The sequence below is a fragment of the Mesocricetus auratus genome, unplaced genomic scaffold, assembly GCF_017639785.1.
Source record: "Mesocricetus auratus isolate SY011 unplaced genomic scaffold, BCM_Maur_2.0 Super-Scaffold_100010, whole genome shotgun sequence".
Classification (NCBI taxonomy): Eukaryota; Metazoa; Chordata; class Mammalia; order Rodentia; family Cricetidae; genus Mesocricetus; species Mesocricetus auratus.
Window position 1 is genome coordinate 45,706,998 of NW_024429194.1, and position 25,265 is coordinate 45,732,262.

The 25,265-nt window shown below is 39.5% G+C and overlaps 1 protein-coding gene and 1 long non-coding RNA gene across 3 annotated transcripts in view; one reads left to right on the forward strand and one right to left on the reverse strand.

Moving 5' to 3' along the window:
* The window catches only part of Pard3b (par-3 family cell polarity regulator beta), a 953,942-nt gene that overhangs the window by 553,074 nt on the left and 375,603 nt on the right, over window positions 1-25,265 (reverse strand). The window lies entirely within an intron of this gene.
* LOC121142810 lies at window positions 10,565-15,053 on the forward strand. The gene is made up of 3 exons (XR_005879918.1): window positions 10,565-11,137; window positions 13,983-14,122; window positions 14,867-15,053. It is a non-coding gene; the product is annotated as an uncharacterized LOC121142810 (long non-coding RNA).

The window sequence follows — 25,265 nt, forward strand, 5'->3', positions numbered from 1 at the left end:
CGGGAAATGTAAATCAAGACAACTCTTAGATACCATCTCACTCCTGTCAGAATGGCTAAAATCAAAAACACCGAAGACAATTTATCCTGGAGAGGATGTAGTGAAAGGGGAACACTCCTCCATTGCTGGTGGGAGTGCCAACTTGTTCAGCCACTTTGGAAATTAGTGTGGAGATTCCTTAGAAAAATGGGAATAAACCTACCACAAGACTCAGCAACTCCACTCTTAGGCATATATCCAAAAGATGCCCATTCATACAACAAGGATGTCTGTTCCACTATGTTCATAGCAGCATTATTTGTAATAGCCAGAACTTGGAAGCAACCGAAGAGTGGATAGAGAAAATGTGGTACATTTACACAATGGAGTACTATTCAGCAGAAAAAAACAACGGAATCCTGAGATTTACAGGCAAATGGATGACACTAGAAGAAACCATCCTGAGTGAGGTAACCCAGTCACAAAAAGAGAAACATGGCATGTATCCTCTCATATATGGATTTTAGACATAGATTTGGGGAGTGCCAGCCTACAATCCCATGGCTGGAGAGTCAGGGAAACAGAACCTTCATTCAGTAGCTGATGGAGGCAGAGGCAGACTCCCACGGCTAAGCACTGAGCTGAACGCAAGAAAGCCAGTAACAGAGAGGGAGGACTGATGACCAAAGGGATTAGGACTGGGCTGGTTTAACCCCCAGAAACAGCTGACCTGACAAGGGTTAACTCTTGAATCCCAGGCTGATGCCTGGGAATCCAGCATTGGGTTGATCAAGATCCCCTTAATAGGGGTGTCAGTGAGGAGGCCTAGGCAATCTATGGGGCCTTTGGTAGTTGACCAGTATTTATTCCTGGCATACAAATGGACATTGGGTGCCCATCCCACAATGAGAGATGCACTCTCACCCTGGACTCTTGGGGGGAGGTTCTAGGCCCTGTCCTAGATAAAATGACAGACTATGGACACCTCCATGGAAGAACTCACCCTCCCTGGGGAAAGGAGCGGGTATTGGGTGGGTGGTGGGAGGGGGTAGGAGGAGGGGAGGGAAAGGGAGAAGGACATGAGATTGACATGTGAAGAAACCTTTTTTCTAATTTGAATTTAAATTAAAAAACATTTTTTTAATAAAAAAAAAGATTGTGGCAACATCTGTTTTATCTAGCTTCTGCCATCAGTCCTGTATAATTTTATGTCACTGCTTCTTAGAGCCATATAGTGTTAGGTTGGTACTTATGAAAGAGCCCATATTATTAAGAAGAACTTATGTAACAAATTATAGCAGAATCTACTGAGATGAAAGGTAGCCTGATGACAAACCCTAACAGAACAGGTCTACCACCTCTGACAAACATCAAATTGAAGGTGCTGACAAGAGGCCGGTATCTACATCAGTCAGCTTTTGAACTCATCAAATGGTTTCTGAGATAAGTGCCCTTTAATTTGCGACAAAGGAGAACAATCTCATCTTTCAGGTCTTGTTGGCACAGGAAAAGCCAACATGCAGCGCTGCTTTCAAAAAAGAGCACAAGAGGAAAGGAAGAGGTATGCTAGGAGCTGGACAGGAAACCTGGGATGCTATTGGAATTGTCTTCCTGTGGTGCTAGCCTTGTTTTAGATAACACACACACACACACACACACACACACACACACACACACACACACACAGAGGCATGCACGTACTTACACATGCACCCAGCATGGGTGCACTCACACACAGACGGCACATGGCTCTCAAAATAAGATAAGCAGAATTAGCAGGAATGCCAGTAATACTACTTTACAATTTATTTCTCATGCACACAACTAAGTGATCGATATGGTATATTTTTTAGCTTGTGGCTGTCTTTCCACATGTTCTTAAAGTTTCATTATTTTTAGCAAAGTCTTCTGATGTCCCTTATTCACAGCCACTGGTCACACTCAGAAGTAGCTTTTAAAGAGAAAACTCAGTAGCCTTCAAAAAGAAAACTCAATTTCAAACTAGATTTACATACTATAATAAAAAGACTTACAGCCTAGTAATTGTTGGATTCTCGGCAAGAAATATGAGCAACACATTTTATCCAAGGGTGGGGATAAAAGACTACCCAGGAGAATGCCAGGGTGGGGGGGGTGTCACAAACTCACATTACAATAGGCTATAGAGACTATGATGTGAGGAATTAATGGTTGTGAAATAATCTGCTGTTGCTTGTTCTCCTATATTCTAATTTTGTAAGCTCTTATGTTTAGAATACAGATTTCATAAGCCCTTATGTTTAGAATAGATTCTGTTTCCTATCTAAAACAAACATATGGTATCAAGCAGTCTTTTAATGCTCAGATTTAAATTAGTTTTAAAGAGATAAAAAGACTGAAATAGTTCTGCTATTTGTGCATGCTTAACAGCAATATTTATGTCAACATATTGGCAAAGGAAAGCTAAGGATCCCTGTATCTCACTGGGCCCATAGTTTCATTTTAGAAGAAATGCAACACAATTGACTAACATATTTACAGTGTTGTATATCAATAAGGTGGAATGAAAGACTAGTGAACTTCACTAACTTTGCTGCAGACAATTCAATTCTACATTGCAAAGCAACTTACTATGTAACCTGACTGTGTCTGTCTACGATAGTTTGTCACGATTAGATAGCACACAGTCACTGTGACTTTTTATTTCATATAAAACACACAGTCAGTGTCCTCCCAGGTTCCAAGGAATCTGGTCAGCTTTCTTTGCAATTTACTGCAACAAAATCTCTTCCTGCTAGTAGCAGGGGTTTCTCAACTTTGAGTCACACCTCATTTGTGAGTCTTGAACATAAATTAAGGGATTTAGCATTATAACCCATGGATGATACAGGAAAGGTGACATCATAGAAAGAAAAGAGAAGTTCTGAAGCTACTTCCCTAGAGCTTCTCCACAGCTGCTTTGCAACAGGAAATGAGGCAGGAAGTCTCTAGGTATTATCAACTCCTTATGGAACCATATATAGTCCAAGATTCAGTTCAGTTACCCTCTACAGCCCTCTGGGTTTGGAGATTTATGTCCTGATCAACATTTATTTTCCTTAGTCATTTACTGGAAACCTGCTAAGTTCTAGGAAATGTGTTAATTCCTGGGAAAACAAAGATTAGTATGACACACTCTTTGACATTCAAAGGGATCTGAGGAGATGAATTTGTATGTAATAATATGTAAGACAATGTCACTTGAAGTATCTAAGAAGCCATTGAAAAATTATGTAAGAGCAGGAAGACTATAGCTATAGCAGTTGAGGGGGCTTTACAGGACAGTTGATCCCTGTATTAACATATCCATCTATGCATCCATCCATCCATCCATTCATCTACCCAATCACTAAGTTTAAAGGACTGATATTGGAGGTAAGAGAAGCTTACATGAATATATGATGCAGAAATACATTAGAAAAATCACAAAGTGCATAGAAAAAAAGAGCTTTGCAACATAAGGCAAGAAAAAATTGGTGACAGGTACCATGTTTAAAGATGCCCCAACAATTGGAGAGGTTATTTGTCTATTGGAATTAAAGAAGGGATGACTGGTGATGAGCAATGGTGTATAACAGAGAAAGGTTCAAAAAGCTCAAACAAAACTGGCCCATGCCTTAGCACAGCAAAATCATGAAAATCATGTACATATATACTTGTGAATTATATGATACTAAGGACACAAGACAATGAGTGAAATATACCAACACAGTGGGAATAGAGACAACATATCAACCACATAGGTTGAAACAGAGACATAAGTCTGATTGTAACAGATTTCTGCTTTAAATATTTGGTTTTAAGTTATGTTCAATAAAACACAATCAACTCCTTTCTTATATCACAAAGATTTTAAGTAACCTATTGCTATTTTATTCTTTGTAGTGCTGTTGGAAGTAGAAATGTTTTCTTAACTTCCTTTTCATTATGAGTGCACATAAACACAACTGGTGTCTTGAAACTTAATTGCATTTATCATTCTTAAGAGTTGATTGGTAGAGTACCTGAACTTTTGTATGTAAAACAGTATGATACCCATCAACAGAAGTAATTTAATTTATTCCTTTTTAATTTGGAAACCATCTGTTTTTTCTTACCCAATTGCTTGGGCTGGTATAAATATCAAATATAAGTATTAAGAGGGAATACCCTTGTTTAGTTCCTGATAGTAGAACAAACACTTTCAGGGTGGGGACATAGACCAGTTGGTACGGTGTTTTCTTGGCTTCTGTCCCTAGCACCACATAGACTGAGTATGGGGGTGCGTATAAATAGTGCTAAGACTCAGTGGGTAGAGGAAGGAACATCAGGAATTCAGGTCATTTTCAGTCACCAGTGAAGTTGAGGCCAGCCTGGAATGCACAAGACCATCTCGCAACAAAATATTTCAGTTTTTTTTCTCTCTTGAGCATGTGTATTGTTTATGGCCTTATCTGAGCTGGTATGCTTTATTGCAGATCTTATAAAGTGGAATTGTTAGAGCATTTAGTTAAAAATTATATTGGATTTTGTCAAATAATTTTGTGAGTTTTTAATCTTGAAATGATAGGCTTTTCACATTTATTGAGATCATTTTATCATTTATTCTATTAATGTGTGACTATATATCTATACATGGAAAATTATAAGACACTGATTGAAGTACTTAAAGACTCAAACAAAGGGAAAGACATCACTCCTCAGGGATTGCAAAGAGGTACTATTGTTCAAATTTTCATACTATATAAAAATTCAATACTATATCTATGAAACTTTCAATGGTATTTTTCACAGAGATTTAGAAAATTCTAACAATTGTATACAACCAAAAGGCTTACATGGTCAAAGCAATCTTGGGCAAAAGAAAAAAGGCTTGAAGTACCAATTTCCCATAATGTAAAAGTATATTATAAAGCTGTAAATGATGCAAATAGTATGTCAGTGGCAAACATGTTGCCATGTAGATCAATGAAACATGAAAAATGCAGAAGTAAACCAACTACACATTAGTTACGATCAATTATTATTTTATCAATTATATTTTGTTAATGAAATAATTTATAATAATAAAATTACATTCTTAACAAAATATTAATCAACTGATATTTTACAAAGATTTCAAAATATATAATGGGCAATGTGTAGTGTCTGTAATAAATGGTAAAGCTGCATGTCCAGGTACAGAGTAAGGACATTGTAGCTGAGTGTAGCAATGCACATCTGCAACCTCAGCATTTGGGAAGCAGAGGGAGGGAAATTGTGAGCTTGAAGTCAGTCAAGACTACACAACGGTTCCAGGTCAGCTTGGATTGCTGAGTGAGACTCTGCCTCCAAACAAAGTAAGTAAGCAAAAGACAAATACGTTCTAAAAGGAACAAAATAATGAAATAATAATTTACAAAATTTAGTTGAAAGCATAGCTTCACAAAGGATAAAGCTTGTAGATGGGGACATGGGTAGAAATAGCTTTTATGATGTTGTTGGCAGTGATTTTAAGGATTGTTTGATATGATGAATATAAAATATTGCACAATTTACTTGAAGATAGATAAGAGATAATATTAATGTTATTTCTACAAATGCACATACATACCACAGAATATCAGCTAAGGGTGATGGTAACTCTGTGACCAGTACACAAAATATTACATCAACTCATTATTTATTTAGTTGTATTTGTGAAATAAATTCTTTTAAGATCAAATGTAAAAATGTACCCTTAAGATCTGGCTCCCCTCTCTCATCTGGCTGCCCTGCTTCATTACGTTCCAGTCTCCCATGCCTCTTTTGTATCCTTGGATCTTTCCAGACTCATCCGCACTCCTCTTGTAATGAAGTACTAGTTGATTCTGTCTGCAATGTTCTTCCACAGTTCCTCGTCTTCTTACAGTGGGCTTCCCCTAGCTTTCTCCACCCTTTTCCTGTTTTATTTCCTCACAACAGTGTCACTACTGGAGATCCTTCTGTGTCCCTGCTCACATATGCAATTTCTATTAGCCAGAAGGAGGCTTTTGAGACCAGAGATCCTGCCACTCTTCTCTGTGTTTCATTTTTAACCTAGGCTGACTATGGGAGTTGGAACAAGTACGGGTTGAACAACCAGGCAGACATACTCATGTGTCTGAATCAGTGTATGGAGTCATAACTGAGAAATGAAAAATGTAGGCTACTGGTCAAATGTACATGTCAGGCACAATGGGTAAGCATGTTGAAGGTCAGGAGCCCACGGTCAAGGTAGGGCATGGACCTCAGAACCTGGATGACACTAAACACACGTCACTATGGTTTTGTACATGCCCACTAAGCAGGAAACCAGAACATGGATTTTGCTCTAAGAGCACAGAAAACCCATATAGCATATATCTTCTGATTTTTAAATGTTCACAGAGTTAAATCAAGGCAGAGAATCTGTGGACCAAACTGCTGAGGAGAAAATGTGGCACAAGTTCTGCTCACACTCCTGGAGTTGCATATAGGGAAGTGTGTGTGTGTGTGTGTGTGTGTGTGTGTGTGTGTGTATGCGTGTGAATTACTTATCCAAGGACTCACTATGAGATAGGATTCCTGCAAGATAATGAAAGCTGTCCACTGTGTTAGCAGCAAGTCACCCAGCATGCCAAAGGGCACCATGCACTTGTCATTTGGGTAGATCTGTGAAGAAAGGCTGGCATTTTTGGCAATGACAGCAGCCCAAAAGGAAAACACAAGTGCAATGGCCCATTTAAGGTAGCTGTAAATCACTCTGATTATGAGCCACTAGCATGCAATCGCTGGCACACAGAGCCTCCTGACTAATAGCCATGAGCAGTTTGCCTTTGCTATCTAAGTGTCACAGACTGAACACACTCTTGCCTGACCTCGACTCAGCATTAATACCTGAATCACAGCCTGGGGGAGCTTGATATTCCACTGCTAGAAAGAAGATAAACAGCAACAATACAAAGATGCAGGCCTTTTAGTGTTGCTAGTTAAACCGAATGCATTTAATCTTTCTTCAGCATCTAAAATGTCCATCATTATCTCTCGGTGGGATGAAATATACTCCAACACTGTTGCACAAAGCCAGTTTCCAGAACTTGTTTCCATATACCAAACTGGAAACAATAAAAAGGCAAAACAAAACTTGGTTACATTTGGTAGCACAGGACACAAACCACTAGGTTGCCAGAGGGCATGCTGTTTATGGTTACTCAGCCAGGTAAAACCCCATGATCACTGAGTATAGCATACTCTGATGGGGCTGAAATACAAAACTCATTTTTGTTACATACAATATGTATGGTGTTTTCTGGAAACAAATGGCATGCTTATTAATATTACGGCACGATGCATTATAGTTATTATATGTGGAAATTATTCACATCAAATTGTTTCTAATGACCTTGTTACACTTATTTATAGATTGTGTGTATGTGTAGGAGGTGAGTATGTCATGGTCCATGTGTGAAGGTCAGAGGGCAACTTTATGGAGACTGTTAATCCTTCTACCTTGTGGGACTCAGAGCTTAGGTTGCCCAGTGGTGGCAATGCACCTGTTGACCATCTTACAGATCCCAAGCCATCCTACCACACTGGTTCCTTCTGTCCTTGGTCTCAAACAAGCAATTAAATCCTAATATCTTACAAGAAAGAATGGACAAGCTTATTGGACAATGTCTACTTAACAACCACTTCCCTCAGTAGAGCTATAAAATCATCATTTGAGGATGAAAACGAAAGAGATATGAGGAAAGGTCTTGAGGGAGAATCAACCCTTGTCTACATTTCAAAGCTAACACCAGATGCTCACCATGCACAAGTCTTACCCAAACATTGTATTTTGTGCTCATAACTCTTCACAGCTCTCCTAAAAATAAGGATACATGTAAACCCATTATGTGGCTAAAGAAAGGAGGACTAAAAGAAACTTAGGTGTTTGTCCCGACCTATAATATGCTGGGAAATTAGACTCAAATCCAAGTAGATACCTTCAAGAGACCTACGCTAATATTCCTACACACTACAGAGTTCTAATTTTGAGACTAAACAAAAGTCTTGGAGATGGCGCCACAATCCCTATCTGTTTTCTATGGGAGGGATAGTGACATCATTAACCTTGCACTTGTTTGCTCTAGTCTATTAACACATCTTATAGCAGAACAAAGCCTACAACCTTTCATTGTATTTAATTCAACTTGGAGCAGACATGTTGCCTACAATTCCTTTTAAGCAAGCATCTCCTGACTGCTGAATGGAACAGAGCTTCAAGCCATGGCTGGAGTTCCCTCACCAGATTCTTTGGGACTTGAAAACAGGGCCAGACTTGTGATATTCTCAGTTCATACCCTCCCAACCTCACCCCCTCCCCAAATATAGGCCACTTCTACTAAAATGAAAAGCATAAAAGCAAAACTAAGGGAGTTGATCTGGGGATAGTATGGGCAATAGGGAGGCTCAAACTGAGAGACCTCCCTTAGCACAGGCAGTTCCTCAGCCTGCCTTTGCTCCATTTCCTTTACTGGAAGGGCAAAGGTGGGGACCCAGGGAAGAGGCATTGGTGCAGCGTACAATTATTATTTTAATCGACATTGTGCTGTGTTAATGAGTGCCAAGCATGTGCCAGATGGTGTTGAAAACAAAGCCTTCCCTGCAATCCCGCCCAGTGGGATCACCACCTCTCCTCTCTGTGAAAGCGATCGCAAAAGTGGTAATGAGCTAACTCCGATGCAACCGAACTTCTAATCCCCCGACACCTTCTGATTGGGCATTGCACCAAGATTTGGCATAGAAAAGGCACCTGGAGTGCTGTCGGATGATCTCTTCAGGGATAATGGACCAGGGAACTGAGCCTGTAATGATTTCATATCAGTTTGTTCAAGTTCAGTTGCTATTAATTGGGTTCAAGTTCAGCTCCAGTTCACACAATCTAAATAAATAGCTGTTGCAACCAGCTTAGAGGCTGGCACAGTATGTATCTTTGTAGCTAACAAGAAGCTAGCGAAAGAGAAAGATGTTGAAAAATGCCTTGCATAAATGTCTGGTACACAGCCTGCCCATTCGCCTTGTGCAGTGTGTGTGTGTGTGGGGGGTTTGGGTGGGGACTGGGGTTGGTAAACAGAACCCTGGTTTCTTACAACTGTGCATAGTATATTGCTTAATGAACGATCATATTCTCAAGAATGGCGCTTTGAAACAGGTTACAGAGTAAGACATGCATATGATTTAACAGGGCAGCTTCAGGCACAATGCTGACTTGAAGTTAGCCCAGAGTGGAATCCTGATTTTACAGTCTCCATCCACCTTGGAAACTGTAAGAAGCTAATTCTATTGTAATCTAATTAAAATCTGAAAAAGAAATATTTTAGACAAATTCATTGCTAAACAGTAAAAGAGCAATATTGCAAAAAATGTATTAAAAGGGGACATTGCATATTTTATTGTAAAAAAATCAATCTAAAATCTATTTTGACTAGCTCACTAAAATTCACTCTAGGTTGGTTTAGCTATAATGAAATTAAAATACATTTCTAAAGATTATCTTCAGGAAATTTTGAATGAAGACATTTTCTAGTTCAATGCCATGTGGAAAATTCTAAGTTGTTAGAATTGAGTCACAGAAGCCATGTAGTTGGTTTGAGAAGGCATTAGCAAGGTGTGTGCAAAGTAATGTATAGAAGGCAGCATGAACAGGTAATGTTAGACAGTAAAATTAATATATATTAACTTTCGTAATGTTACAGTTTTACATTTAAAATATAACTGCTTTGAATAGAATATATGTTACCCATAGTTATTTTTATCATTTGTACTTAGTTAAGTCAGAAGAATGAAATTAGCGGATGAGTAAAAGGAACACATTTTCTAAATAAATAAATTACAAATCATTTGTTTGAAAAATATACTTTTTGAAGACTTGGATTTCCTTTTCTGTTTTAGGTTTCTGAAACAGTGGCAATGTCTAGGTATGGTGTGCTTACAATGAAGGCACATGCTACGGTAAATCACAGAAAAATAAGGAAAATTCATGTTGCAGAATCAAAGAGACTGTGGTTCTTTCGAGTTTTGTATTTACTTGGACAACTAGGGCAGGTTCTTAAATATCAAAGCCTCAGTTTCTTCTCATTTTAAAACAGAAATTAAAGAGAAAGACAGGGTCACTGAAAAGTAGGCAAGAAATTGTACCCAAGGTATCCAGGACGATGTGTTCAACATAATATCTGCTCAATGAACAGTGCCCTCTCCTACTTGCCAAACAGCAATCCCCTCTGGTCTGCTTTACTAAGTGACCTCTCCCAGTAGTAGTCTGACCAGCTGCTGAGATGTGAAAATTTAGAATGTGAGCCACAAAAGTCTGCGGATGCAGAGCATGACCAGATGCAGGAAAATGCCACAATAAATAACATGCTTACAGCCTACAATAAACTAAATCACCTATAGACCTGCCTAGATAATTTATTCTCCATTTCAGCTGTTCACGCTCCACTCTTCAAGGGAGATATAAAGCTGATGTTCTGGTGGTGGTGTGACTGTTTTTTTTTTTTTCCACAACCATAGGCAACTGTACTTCTCCGGACTTTCCTCTTGTAGCCCTGGCTATACAGACACTTGAAACTGCTCACATTTGCTTCCTTTGTGACGCTAGGTTTAGCAACTGGAGGTAATGTATAAGTAAACGGCGTGTTTTCGCTGCCCGAGGATGCCTCTCATCCCCTATCACCTTCCCCTGAACTCTGCCACCCTTTCAGTGGAGGTGCTCCAAGGCAAGGCCGCTGAGGGATTTCTTCCTGGTCAAATTTCCAGTTCAAGTGGTTATGGATCTCTGAAGGGATGGCCTCCAGGGGACCTCGCTTCAGACTGACGGCTCCCACCTGTTTACCATTAGGCTGTCCATATTAACCTTTGCCTTGTTTGCCTGACTTTGCCCATCTCTGATTTCAGGCTGAGAGTTACAGGACAGAAGTGGAATACAATGTTGCAGAAGGCTAACCCCAAGGGCAGCTCCAGAGTGAAGTTCCTAAGTGAAGTGTCTCACCCTGCGATCCCAGGCCTTTAACTTGGGAGGAGAAATGGCAACAGAAGTCAACATATTCTGCTAATGTTGACAACACAAAGAAAAGAGTTCCAAGACAAATCTATATGTGACAAACTTCCATGCGTAAGAACATAGACTACAAGAAATATGGTAAACGTCTCTAATTTTCAGTATTCACTTACCTAGAAACAAACTGAATTTTAATTTAAAAATATAAAATTACTTATTTCCCTTTTGTGCTAGTGAATTCATGAGAATGGTGGTGTTTTGTTCAAAGTGCCAGTGAGAATTTGTCTTCATTTATGAACTTCTATATGAAATTAATTATTTCCCTTTTTGTACTAGTGAATTCATGAGAATGGTGGTGTTTTCATTCAAGATGCCAATGAGAACCTGTCTTCATTTATGAAATTCTAAGAGGAATTTAGGAACAGAAGAACTCTTTAATTTAATTCAACAAATGTTCACTGTGCACTGCTTCTATTTCTGGTTTTATAGGTAACATTAAGTAATATAAACCCATTTCTTCCCCTTAAGGAACACACTGGGATACTTGAAACCACACATAAAACAATGCAAGCAATCTAAGATAATTTTAGCACCAGGTACCAGGCTGAGTAATGCAAATCTCCTAAATGCTATGGAAGAGGGAAGGGGATTGTGCCAGCTCTGCAGCTCTAAGCCGGTGAACCTGAAGCCACCTATCCTTAAGAGCACGATCTAGATAAATAGAAAACGGAAGCCATTGAAAATAAAGTGAACTAGACAATCACGGGCAGCGGCAGAAAAGTCCATGGTCTATAGAGCTGGGAATGGGTCGGTGATGAGCAAGGTTTTGACGAACAGTCTGATTAGAGGGAAGCAGCAGCTATGTGTTTGGAGATCTGGGTGCAGGGTATGAGTCATCTGCAGCCACACCCTGACTTTCCATTGAACACCACTGAGTTTAACACCTTAAAGCTTGGGGCGTGGCTAGGATACAGACAATGGGTCAACTTCTGAGACTTATCCTGTCTGCTAAGACCTATTCTCTTGATGAGGTTCCTAACTAACACTGACTGTTACATATCTATCTGGGATCCTTCTCATTCTCTTCTGCAACTTTCCCTAGTGTCTGTTGTGTTGCTTGACTAGTTTCTTTCAAGAATCATTCATGCTATCCTGAGTTAAAAAGTAATACCACCAGATCTGCTAGAATAGTAAAGAGAATTAAGAAAGATGGCAGCAGTGGTTATAGAGCACTTGCTGCTCCTCTAGGGGACCCAGGTCAATTCCTAGCACCCACATGGTAATCAACAACTGTTAATAACTCCAGATTCATGGCACCAGGAATTCACTTGGTGCATGCATGAAAAATACCAATACATACAACAAATGGGTAAGTGGTAAAATCTTACGTTAAGTAAGATAGTCAGAAAGGATTATGTATTATATGAGTTTATTTGAATGTCATGTCCAGGACAGACAAATGTATAGAGTCTGAAGGTAGATCAACAGTTGTTCACAGCAAGATAGGGATTTAGGAAACTAAAAAAATGTTGCTAAGATGCACAGCATTTTTGTTATTGTTAAAAAGTTTTAGAGTTGGTAGTAGTGGTCATTTTGTAAATCTCAAGATATATTAAAACCCACTGAGCGGTATATTTCAAAGAAGGAATTATATGTTGAGAAGCATATCTCATTAAGCTGTTTAGTAATATGGAAGCAGTCATTCTGATGATTTTGGAGTACAAATCACCTTTATTACATGAATAACAAGTGCCCAGCTGAAGTTGCTGCAGGTGAGAGCTTGTAACGAAAATGGCTTGAACAGTACAACTCAGTGACCAGGCAATATGACAGAAGAATAAATGAAACAGGACAAAGTAATATTTATTGACACTTGATTAACCAGCATAGGTGTTAGCTACAGACTGAAGAAAATGTTTTGTCTTCACCTGAAGCTCTGAATTTGTGCCTTAGTCATACACTTAGTAGGTCCCTCACATCTGTCCTTCCTCCCAGGTGTAGTGATTACATTTCACACTGGATGCTCATTAGAAAGAATGGCAGTATGGGTAAAACTGGTAAATTTCTGTGTTCAAACACCTCACACCTGTTTATAACTCCATCCAGGGACACCTTCAACTTTAAGGCTCAAAGGAATCCAGAGACTCTTGTTTACATTAGGTACTGATTGCAGTGCCCAGCAACAGCTTATGTTCAGTCAACACTGGAAGAAAAAAACACCTGACCACTAAACTTAATCTTCGAGTATTATTAAAATGCATAGATTTCCAAACAAGAGAACTGGCTGCTTATCTCTACTGGGAAATATCACTCCTGTCTATATACTATCTTCTTTGTAAATTACACTTATCTGGTTTCTCTTGGCAGCTCTCCTTTAACCTCACTGTTTATGTCAATGGCCATATCTTTCTGCTAGTTCCTCAGCGAGGAGGCCTGGATTAGGATAACATGCCAGAGGCCCAGACTGCTTCATTTAGACTACCAAAAACTTAAGAGATAATTAAAAGATTACCAAACCACCAACTTGAATGAAAGCAGAAAAGGAAGACTTGATAAATTAAAGAGTCTGTGTTATATTCACTGAGCAAAGCCAGGCAAAATACTAGTGTCAGTCAAAAGAGAATGATCCAGTTGAGGGCAAGGGCTCTTGGAAGCTGAACATAGTTCAAGCACATGAAACTTGAGTAGGATGACCTCACAATTAAATATCACTCAGTGCTACTCTCAAAAAACTAAAAATAAAAGAGCCACCATAATGGATAAGTTCTGCTTTCTATTCAAAGAGCCTTGACCAAGAAAGTGCCAGATGGGCAAACCAGCTTGCAAAATAGTCATTACAAAATGGGGATTTCCCAAGAAAGGGTTGGGATTGAACTGAACTTTAGGAATGTGGTGCTGTCTGCCATGGAATGGTTCTAGCTTTCCTAAGCATTTGTACCCTGCCATCACAAAGCTGTCACTAAATACACCTTTATATATTTTGCAGACATATTGTCAGTCCTCAGACCTCAGTAAATATAGACATGATTGTCTACTTCACACAGGAGGGATCTGAGACACAAGATAGACTTGGAGTTTTGCAAACGCTCAAATGTCACGTGGAGTGAGGCCTGACAGAGACCCCAGGTCTGTTAAACCCCATCACCCATTCTGTTCCTTCTTCCTCCCCACCAGGGCTTCTAGATGCAGCCTCCCTGAAAAGGGGGGAGTTGGGAGATGGTGTAAGAAGGGAGAGGCAGAACTCACAGATTATCTGCACAGCTCTATGGGGGTGATGATGAGGTGGGGAGTTTTGTTCCTAAACACCTAATCAAGGATATTTAGATAGGAAAAAAACCTTCAGTAGATAGAGCAATTCATCAAGCTGCCCAAGCTTAATGAAAATATCCCTTATGAATAATCAATTGCTTTTGTTTAATTCTCTTTGCAACGAGTAACCTTGGACCCTAGAAACTGGCTTCCTGAGTAGACTATCCTAGCAAGCTGCTTCCAAGTATAGTTCCTGAAGCTGATATTTTCCCCACAATTGCTTTTCATGAATTTTGACCTTGGAGCCTCTTCACCTTTGAAGAAATTAATAAAGTTTGATGCTTGGTCTCTAAAAACAGGGAAGCCCTTTTATTTAGAATATCAGATGATCAAAGGGTTTTCATACCCCATACTTATCCTACAATAAGGTTCATATCTCTTGAAAGGGTGCTCACCAGTATCTATGAGCACCAACCTAGGATCAGTTTTTGAAGCAAGACAGTCTAGTCAGCGTATGATTTATGAGAAGTCCAGTGTAATAAATACTGCTTCATAGTCTCTTCATATCCTGACAACAAACCAGTGTCTAACTTATTTTCCCAATCTGGATTCTCTTATCAGAAAGTCAAGAGAGACCTGGAATCAAATAATCTGTGCCACACTTAAGAGAATGTGTACAACTCGGAGCAAGCACTTTTAACGTTACTACACTTTGATCTCCTCCACTAATTATAATTATTGTGAGCTATGAGCTATGAAGATAAAAATTCATACAAAGTTCTTCACAGAGTAGGTAAGGTGTTTCAGAAATTGGCTACACTACAGTTAGTTGTGATTTACTCTTTACATGCTTTCATGGCCCCCAGTCATTCTTAACATTGGATGTAGTCTCCATAGTATGGCCTCTATAGGGTGACGTGAAATATTTTCAGGTTGACTTTAGAATTCAATCTAGGTTGATATGGACTCCCTATGTATGACCACAGCTTTCTTATATATCAGAAGCTTTTGGCCAGATCTTGATATAGGATTATTTGAATCATTTCTTCTTTATTTACTACTTTCTGTAACTCATCAGAATTTCTGCAAACTTCATAAATTATTTTAGTGCCTCTCCAGTATCTAGTAAGCTCTTGTTTCTCCAGACTCCTACAGTGACTCCAGGAATAACTTGGAAGTCAGCAATACATATTTTGTTGCATTGTTCATATATCTCATTTTCTCACCTACAAGATGTGAGCTATTCAAGAACACAGTCTGACCTTGCAAGAAAGTAGACTAAGAGGAAAGTCCGGAGTCCAGCTGTACATGAAGCATATTCTGCACACCAGAGTGTACAATGGTGATGTTCAAAAAGCCAGAGAGAGACAGCCAAGAAGTCAGCAGCACCTTGGAGAACATTATAGAAGCTCTGGAGTCCTGAGTAGGATAATGAGATTCTCATTCCCATGAAAACCAGAAGTACATCATTTTCATTTGCTTTATTTTAAAATTTCCTCGTCAAGAAATGACCTGATGCTCAGATTCATAAATAACGTACAGTTGGAGCATATATTTTGATTGTCTACTTTAAAAAATAATTTAAATTCTATTGTGGAGGACAGTGCATTCAGAAATAAAAGAAAAGAGTGTTATATGAGTGCTAATGACACAGTGCTGGCTTGGCCTAGGCAAGGAGAATTTTATTTTAGACATTGAAACCAATGTTTTCAAAATTTCATTTCCAGAAAAATGAACATATATGTGATTGTTTGAAGCAGACAACTTGAGTGGACAAGAGAAACACTCTCAGTAAGAAGGCAAAGCTGTGAAGATTGTCAAGCAATTTTGGATAGAAGAGCTCACCTTCAGGAAAGAGCTCTGTCTCTTTCTTTGTATTTCATAGTTTCCTGACAGCCTTGTGGCAGGCAGCATGCTTGATGCTGGGCATGTAGAGTCAAATAGTAACAGTCATTCTAGAGAAAACAACACATCCCACTTGCACCAAGAAGTCAAGCAGACAGAAGTCATTCTCATAGTAGAGTTCAAACGTATGGCTAAAAAGAACAAAGGAGACACCAATAGCCTTAGGGAATCCTCCAGTTCATTCATTCACTGACTTATTCAACTTTAACCATTCACTTCTTCCTCAAGTATTAGTCAACAGCTACTCATTGTGAAGCTCAACAGATTACACCAAGATGGATAAGACACAAGCCGACACACCCAGTCTATATCTTGCCAAGGAACTTGACAAGTAAATATGACAGTACACTATGAGATACTAAAAATGTTTGCACAGTGAACACAGACATGTTCACAAGACACAGAAAAAGGAATCATTGCAGCTTTCAGGACAGCCCTATGACAGTGACATTGCTTCTGTTTGAAAGGTACTCTACTTGTTGGTCCTTTGAAGAGAGATCTTCCCCAGCTTCATTTGGTGTCCTCAATCCTTTTGCCTCTGCAGCACTTATCTAAGCTTGTAGCCATGCCTGTTGAGTTCTATGTCTCCATCAATGCACGAGCTGCATGAGCAATGGCGTTGCATCTCCCTGATGTATCCTATGTTCCTAGCACATCACAGGCCTCAGAAATATTCAACACATATCTGATGAACAGGTGATTTTAACAAAAGGAAAACACAACATCGTTCCAATTGTGGGTAGGATGGTATATTTGCCAAAGCCTTAAAGTATATGCTAACAAATGGTGTTACCCAGGACCATATGTCCTCAGGCCATGCACTGGGTGACTCTGGTTGGAAAGGAGATCTCACTTTCTTTGCTGCAGCCACCCCTTCATGCTCTGTCCCTGAGAACCACAGATAAGAAGGACGTTCTATCCTGTGGACTTCAATAACTGCCTGTGTGACAGTCAGACACCAGAACCACAAACACAGAATGACAGAAATTGACTTGTACCTGTAGAGAAATCACAGTGGCTGTGTGGTAAGTTGAAAGTCAGGAAATGTCTGGAGTAAGTCTTATTTGAAAAAGACACCAGGTATCATCAATGGAATGAAAATAGAACTATTTTTATTTTTATTTTATGACATAGTCTGCATCTTAGTTTGGCTTTATTTAAAGCCGTGGCAGGTCAGTAAGAGTATCTGAAGAATGTCCTGAACCCTTCCCAAATTTCAGGGTGGAAGTTGATTAGAAGGACACTTGTAATCACCGAGTCTGCAGCTGGCTGTCAGGAAGGGTAATTTGGAGACACAGAAAAGGACTGAGAGAGAAAGTGACAGATGAAATGCTCCTCGGCCTGCAGGCTTCACAGTAGGGTGACATGGTTCACAAAGTGTCTAAATCGTCCACCGCTTACTTCCATGACTGTAGGTCCATGACTCTGACAGTACAGGTCATGTCTCTTCCCACCGCCCCACAGGAGCTCTGCCCCATGGCCCAGTGGTGCCCCAGCACTTGCTCATTTAAAATGATTTTTGTTCTTTGATGCTGAACACAGACAGATACCAAGCCACAGAACTGTCAATCACTTCGCAAGAAACAGTCATTTTTTTCCCTCTCTCATCCCAGTCTTTCAGCAAGATTGGATTAGATTTATTACTTTTTTTTACTCTCCCATTCCCACTCAGAGATAGGCAGGCAAGCTCAGATCATTTCTTAAGGTGAGTTTTACTATATCTGTGGGGGGAATCCCCACCTGCATTGCAACTTAGCTCTCCTGAGAGTAGGTTGGGGGTGTTACTAGCATCTATTGGATAGAAATAGCTATGGTTTCGATAAGAAACATGCCCTCATAAACCCATGTATTGGGACACATGGTCTCCAGTTGGTTGCACTAGGAGGTTCTGTGACCCTCACTAAAGGACCTAAGTTATGAGAGGCAAGCCTTTGAGGGTTACTATCCACCTCCAGTTCTGGTCTTCTCTCTGTTTTCTGGTTAGCCACGGCCAGGTGATCAGCTACCACGACTGTGTGGCTAAGCCACTGTTGTCAGCATGGTTTTTAAGGCAGTCTTTGTTGTGAGCGGTACATTAAAGAACGGTCTAAGATAACCTCAAATCCCTAGAGCTGACTCTAGACTGTGTACTCCTGACCATTTGCACCTCTTTTTAATCTAAGGGCACATTCAAAGGCCACCCACACCAAAGCAGTCTCAGAGAGCAAAGTCGATTCTATGCTCTTCTCAAATCTTTGGGCAGGATAAGTTGATTGCCCCATTAACATTCTTCATTCTTCCTCCCAAATAAATGGTGGGAGAAGCACTGTCAAGGTGTGTACTGAGGTTGCACAAGCAGAGAAGGATGGGAACATACTAAGTGGTAAGCACAAGAATCTAAACCTGTTGCTAAGACTGAGATATAAGTAGATGAAACCTTCCAAAACATAAAAAGAGAAAACAACAGCAGACAAATTATATGGACAAAATGTTAGAGAGATGACATTGAGGTGTCCATGGCATTTCTTGCTTTCTTTTTCTTTTTCTTAACCAGAAAATTGGGTTAATGCTAGGCTAGAGTTTGGAGGCCACCAAAGCTCTAGAGATGCAGCAAAGCCTGGAAGTCAGGAAAAATGGGTGACTCAGAAGACCCAGGTGGTAGGGCTGGCTGCGGGATCCATACAAAACTTGTAAGATGGCCAGGTGGATGTCACTGCATTTCCCTCCAGTAGTCTGTATGCTCCTGAGACTGTCCCCCAACCCTTCTCTCAAGACAAATCTCAGCTACACTCAATGTGTAGTCTGTCAGGCCCAATAGATCTAATGGCAGGGCATGAATAATGGCAGAGGCTGAGCAGCAAGCACTGCACTAGGTAACTGAAAGAGCCTAGTAAATGTCTGAGTGCTAAATGATGCAACCTCCTCCTCCTCTCTCAAGCTGGGATCCCAGTGTTTTAATACACATTCTTAATACTTCAGGCTCGTAGATTCAAGGAATAGTTCTCTGTGGAAGTTAATTACAAACAAACAAACAATTCATCACCACCTGCTTCTAACACTATGTTCTTCATAATTAACACCTCCAGGATTCATAGTATGTAGTTATCTTCTACACAGGGTCAGGATTGAGATGTATGGTAAATAACCTATGTCACCTCTGATATTAAGCCATGGGCTGCATTTCTGTTTTTGTAACATGCTTAGTTTCTTTCCTGTCCTGTTCTGGTAAACTTAGCTGTCAGGTAGCTTGTAGCAGCCCTATAAACATACCCTAGTGATGATGAACTCAAGTCCTACAACATTTATTTTGGTTTTGAATTTGAAACACTGGCTTAGTCTTGAAATGCATCCAGCCCAATGCTTGGCCAGACTCTTGAGAAATGTTATGCCATTCCTCAAGATAACCTCACATTGCTGATACCAGGAAACTGTAAAGGTTTACCCTTTCAATATGTAAAGTTTTGAGTAATTTGTAGATAACTACAAGTGGCTTACAGAAAACAAATTTGTGTGTGGGTTGAAGGGCTCAAACTGAAATAAAACCAAAGAGGATGCCCCTACATCATCATACCAAACTTCATACGTAAGATACCTGAAATCAACAGTTTAAAAGGAATCTTTCTGAGATATGAATGGACTGAAAAGGATAACGGGCACTTGAGGCAAACTTCTAAAATAAAAGCAGAAAGGACTCAGAAGAAGGATCCAGAAGTCACATATATAATATGAAAAGAATATATGACACTATTGAATTACAAGAGCCATAGCATGCAATTCTGTGCATAACCACATTGAAATTGCATAAAGTTGATAATATTCATACTCTGGCTTTTCAGAGCACTTGGGGTGAAAAGGTGGCTAAGACGTTTTGAATCAAAAGAGAAAAATAAAATCACATTCACAGATGCAGAATGAGGCAGAAGGAAGAGAGCAACTCTGAGGGCTGGAAGATATGAAAATCCAAAATTCATATGAGATTCTACAAACATCCAGTAAGGGGGGTCAGCATAGGGGAAAAGTCAAAGAATTCTCAGTATTGTAGCTGTACAGGGATGGGGACTAACATTATAGCCTGGCAGCACGGTGAGAAAACAGATCTGTGAGCTGGTAACCTTCACTGTTATGTGGGCATGTTGGAAATTATTAACTGAAGTGCTTTCTTGATTTGTGCATATTGCCAAACCTTATAAAAATAGTGCAAGGAACCCAGGTAGAAATAGACAACAATGTAAAAGTCCAGTAACAGTTCGATGGTGTAATGAGAATACCTAATATTGAACCAAACACCTAGTCTAGAAAGTTACTCAATAATTCTTGTTATACTGACCTATTTCCTTTGGGTGTCAGTTTTCAATTAAAACATTATCTTTTGCTTTTTAAGAAATCGAAAGAAGAGGCCGGGAAGTGGTAGCCCATGCCTTTAATCCCAGCACTCGGGAAGCAGAGGCAGGAGGATCTCTGTGAGTTCGAGGCCAGCCTGGTCTTTGAGTTCCAGGACAGTCGCAACTGTTACACAGAGAAACTCTGTCTCAAAAAACCAAAACTAAAAAATGGAGGAAGAGCATTTTCAACCTCTGAAAGCAACTGCCCTTAACATATTCTTATTCAGTATAATTAGAGTAGATTCAATCCCTGCTATGTCATTTTCCCCATGTGTACATTAATTCATTAGTGAATTAATGCTACAGCTGTTTTATAGGCACAAGGACCTTTTCTTTTGGTGAAAGAGGTCAGTTCTAGTTAGAAACTTTCAGGCTTCTGCCAACTATCTGGTAGTTCTGGGAGAACCCCCTCCTCCTCCCATGCCTCCTGAACAAACTTGCTATTTAAGGCATTAAACATCATGGAATGTACCTTTCTCTGCCTTCAGTTTTCAGGCCTTTAACAGTCTTACTGATGCTGTTTCAAAAGGTACTTTTGAAAGTTTATTTTTACTCTCCATGTCTCATATGTAACTATCCTACTGTTATACTTAGTGAAGCTGAATGGTAAATGCAAATCAACTTTATATATACCTAGACTAAATAAATATACAGACACAAAAGAGACATAGAAAATCCAGCAACCTTCCAGCATAGTACAAGTCAAAAATTCCTTGTAAATTAAAGATGTGGGGGAAAGGATAGATGTCACAAGACAATAAAAAGATGGGAAGGTGAGGAGTCACAATGTAGTAATAATATTCCAGCTATGCTAGTTCATGTGTCTCAGGTAGCAATTAGTCCCAATTTTGAGATAGCAGTTCTGTGCCAGAGAGTTGATGGAGATAACTGGGACCTCAAAGCAGCCCAAACAGCTACTGTTACAACCAAGGACCAAGGGCATGACACACATCTCAGAAAGAAAAGTAATTGTCCAGGCTACATAATGACTAGTCATAATAACTGAGACAAAGAAAGGAAACTAAGCTTCAAAGACAGTAAGTTAAATGAAAGACAGAGTCTGGAACACAGTACAACATTTGTAAAAAGTGTTTATATAAAGCTAGTTAAAAAGATGTATATCACATCCTAGAGATACAGACTCACATGACAAGTTCTACTTTGATGTAGCTTTCTTCTTTGAGCAAATGGAGGCATTTGAGTTATTCATAGTCATTAAGGAAACATTAACAATTGTGCCATTTAAATATTGTGAACATTTAACATTGTGAAATGGCCACAGACTGGGTGCCCTGACAGTTACTCTCAAAAACTTTTGTTAAAGAAATAAATTGATTTAGAGGCTTATACTATATTTAACTAACAGGAAATACATTACCAAAAAGTTACATATCTTGTGATCCCTTCCAGTTAAAAAGTATAGTTTAGAAGTATGTATTTTAAACCACAAATATGTCAGTGCATTGTTCTATAACTGAGCAGTTGCCTGATATACACAATCCCCTGGATTTGCCCTTCAGTAACACACACACACACACACACACACACACACACACACACACACACACACACACACAAATCAATATGCTGTGCTTAGGCTTTTGGTTGGGAACCCAGCTTATGATTATAGGCATTCTCTTTCTTTTGGTTTTTGTTATTTGAAATTCTCCTACAATAAACACACATTACCTCATACTCTCTACTAATTCTTTAAAAAAGGGACAGTATTTGAAGATTGATGTCTTCAGAATAAGTCAATGCTACTTCCTCTTCCCTTGGAAACCATGGGATGGCTCATTTGCCCATCCCTGCCATCTGTTAGCTATTATTTGTTCCCGTTCAAAAGAAAAAAATGGGTAGTCCATCTCGTTTTTGAAAGTTTAAATTTAGCTAGGTATGTGATGTATACCTGTAACCCAAGCACTAGGGAATGAGAGCAAAAAAATATAAAAGTCATATGTTTGAGGCTAGCCTAGACTACATAATAAGACCTGACTCAATAAAAATAGAATAATCACAATAAAAACATAAGAGGAAAAAATAAAAAGGATGCTTAATGTTAGCAAGGGGATATCATGGCATTTTCTACTTTCAGAAAACTCACCAGATGTATGCCTGACAATAATTTTAAAACTAGAAAAAAAGAAGGAAAGAAGCAAGGAAAAGAAAAAACAGAGGAGATGAATGAGTAGAGAGACACAGCAGCTAAATCAGGAGTCATGAGTGCAGAAGGACTGAACTTAAAACCAGAGGACTGGCTAGTTGGTAACACAGTAAAGCTTGGAGGAATTACACTAACTCTTCCCAGAAGTTCTGCTTCAGGAAAGAGAGAGGACAGTGGCACAGGGACTGCTGAGTTTGTCAAGAGGAGGCCGAGTGCTGAAACCAACATGACAGGCTTTCAAGGGCACATCTGGTTGAATCCAAGAACAGTACATCTCATTTCAGCTGAGGTACCCACTATCTAATTTCTGTTTTTAATCCTAAGAGTTGCCTTCACAAAATTTGAGTGATAATAAAGAGAAATGTGATATTTATTTGCCACATGTATCTTAATTTAATTTATGCAACTATTATGGCTGTGACATTGCCTTGGCAACTTAACATTTCTCATAATGGACATGCATTACCATCATTTCATTTCATTTCCTTCTGCCTTCATATTACCTCAGTATTGTCAGAAAGTTCTCAGAATAGCGATGCAAATCTGAGCTTCATTACAGAGCCCACCAAAACAGCATTACTGAGAGAGCATTTCATGAAAGGCAGCTACTGTGCATGCTTAGGGTCTGAATTGAAATGATAAAATAGAGATTTCATTTACTTTTATAATGCAACCTTTAAAAAAACTAATAACATCCAGCCTCCCAAATCCTCACTCTTCAATTTACTTACCCAGAGGGAGAGCTACTGCAGAAGCTGGAGCCTGGAGTAGGATGTAGAGGGTATTTTTTATGATTCCCACTGACAATATGGATGTGACTGAATATTCTCTGCCCCTTAGGGCTGAAGCCCTGAAGGGGGTGACTCCAAGAGGAAAAACAGTGATAGACTGTGTTTTAATAAGGATACAGCATTTTTAGTGCCTACCTACTGAGCAAGCCTCCCTCTGAAACTGCATAGGATTCTCCTTAACTTTGTTTTTGAAGTCCAATATAGATGATACAACGAGAAAGTCTCACGCCTCCCTCCTAGCACTCCAGTTTGGATACTCCTTTTGATGTATACTGGTAGTCTACCAGAAGCTGTTTCTCAAACTAGTCACCTTAAAAGACCCCAATAAACAAGTTACAGTATACAAAATGTTCACAAGATGAAGGCTTGGAAAAATTTGAAGAACATAAATGATTATGTCCACTAAATGACATATTTGTGGCTAGTGTGCTATGTGTTAAACAATATTCAAGGTACTGCGGATGCCACAAAAGGGAAACTAAATGGCAAGCTGAGCTTTCCAGGAACTTGTACACAAGACAACAAACATTAAATTGTTGACTCTGTGCCAGTGATATTGAAAACAGCATATAGATGACAGTTTTTAATGTGGCTAGGAGAGAGTTCATGGAGCAACAGGTTGAATGGTGAGTGAGATAGTGATGTGGATCTTAGTCAAAGCCAACGGATATATGAGGCATTTGTGAGCAGCAGCAAGGAGGCTTGTGCAGCACTGTGTTGGGGACAACATGAGGAAAAAAAGAGGGCTACCATTAGAGGAGGAATAGAGGCTTCATACTGAAGGCCTGGAATCCGATGTGGGAGGCAGAAAGGCACTACCCCTAACACCCAGATCTTAATCCCAAGAGCCTGTGAATATGCTGTTACATGGCAAGCCGAAATTAGGTGTGCAGATAAAATGAAGGTTTCTACTCAACTGACCCTAAAAAATGACGAGTTTCACGGATTACATATGCTTATCCAAAGTGCTCTTACACAGGTGTCCTTAACTTAAGTTTGAAAGAGGAAGGAAGCAAAGCCAATAACAGAGTTATACTGCAGGAGAATAGCTCCAGTGACTACTCCTGCATTTGAAAATGAATGGGGCCCAAATCCAAGGAATACCTGTCATCTCTACATGTTTGGAAAGGCAAGAAAACAGAATCTCCCCTAGAACATCCAAATATTGAACAGCCCCTTCAGAATGCTAATATTAGCCCAGTGGGATAGCAGGGGTGCAAGACAATGCATTCACATCATTTCACAAGATTGAGAAGGAAAGTATTGGAACTAAAGAGGATGGGAGTTAGGACACAATGATTGTGGACAGTATGATAAGAGATAGGAAGTATGTCAACCTATCATTGCTATGGACAACAGAAGATGCAAAGGCAGGCCCATCAAAAAATATCCTAAGAGAAAAGTGAAACGTTCACCCATAGATAAAGCAGCCACTAGCAGAGGAACCTAGGCAGTAGGAGAAGGGGTGAGAAGTGAATGAAGATTGAGAATATTTAATATTAAAAAATGTTGAGAGCACATAGCTAGAAAGCAGCATGGAACCAAGGACATTCAATGATATGGCCAGTCTGAGATGTCTGAGTCTAGCTATGACCTATTTAGGGGTTTAGACCTTATTCATTAAACTGCAAGTGGAGGAGGGCAGAGTCTGCTTGAGAGAAAGACTTATTTGGCATCTTGGCTAGGAACATAAACCTCTACTTTACAGACGTTGTCTTCCATATTGGGGGGGGGGGTGGCGGAGGCCGGAGAGATGGCTCAAAGGTTAAGAGCATTGACTGCTCTTCCAGAGGTCATGA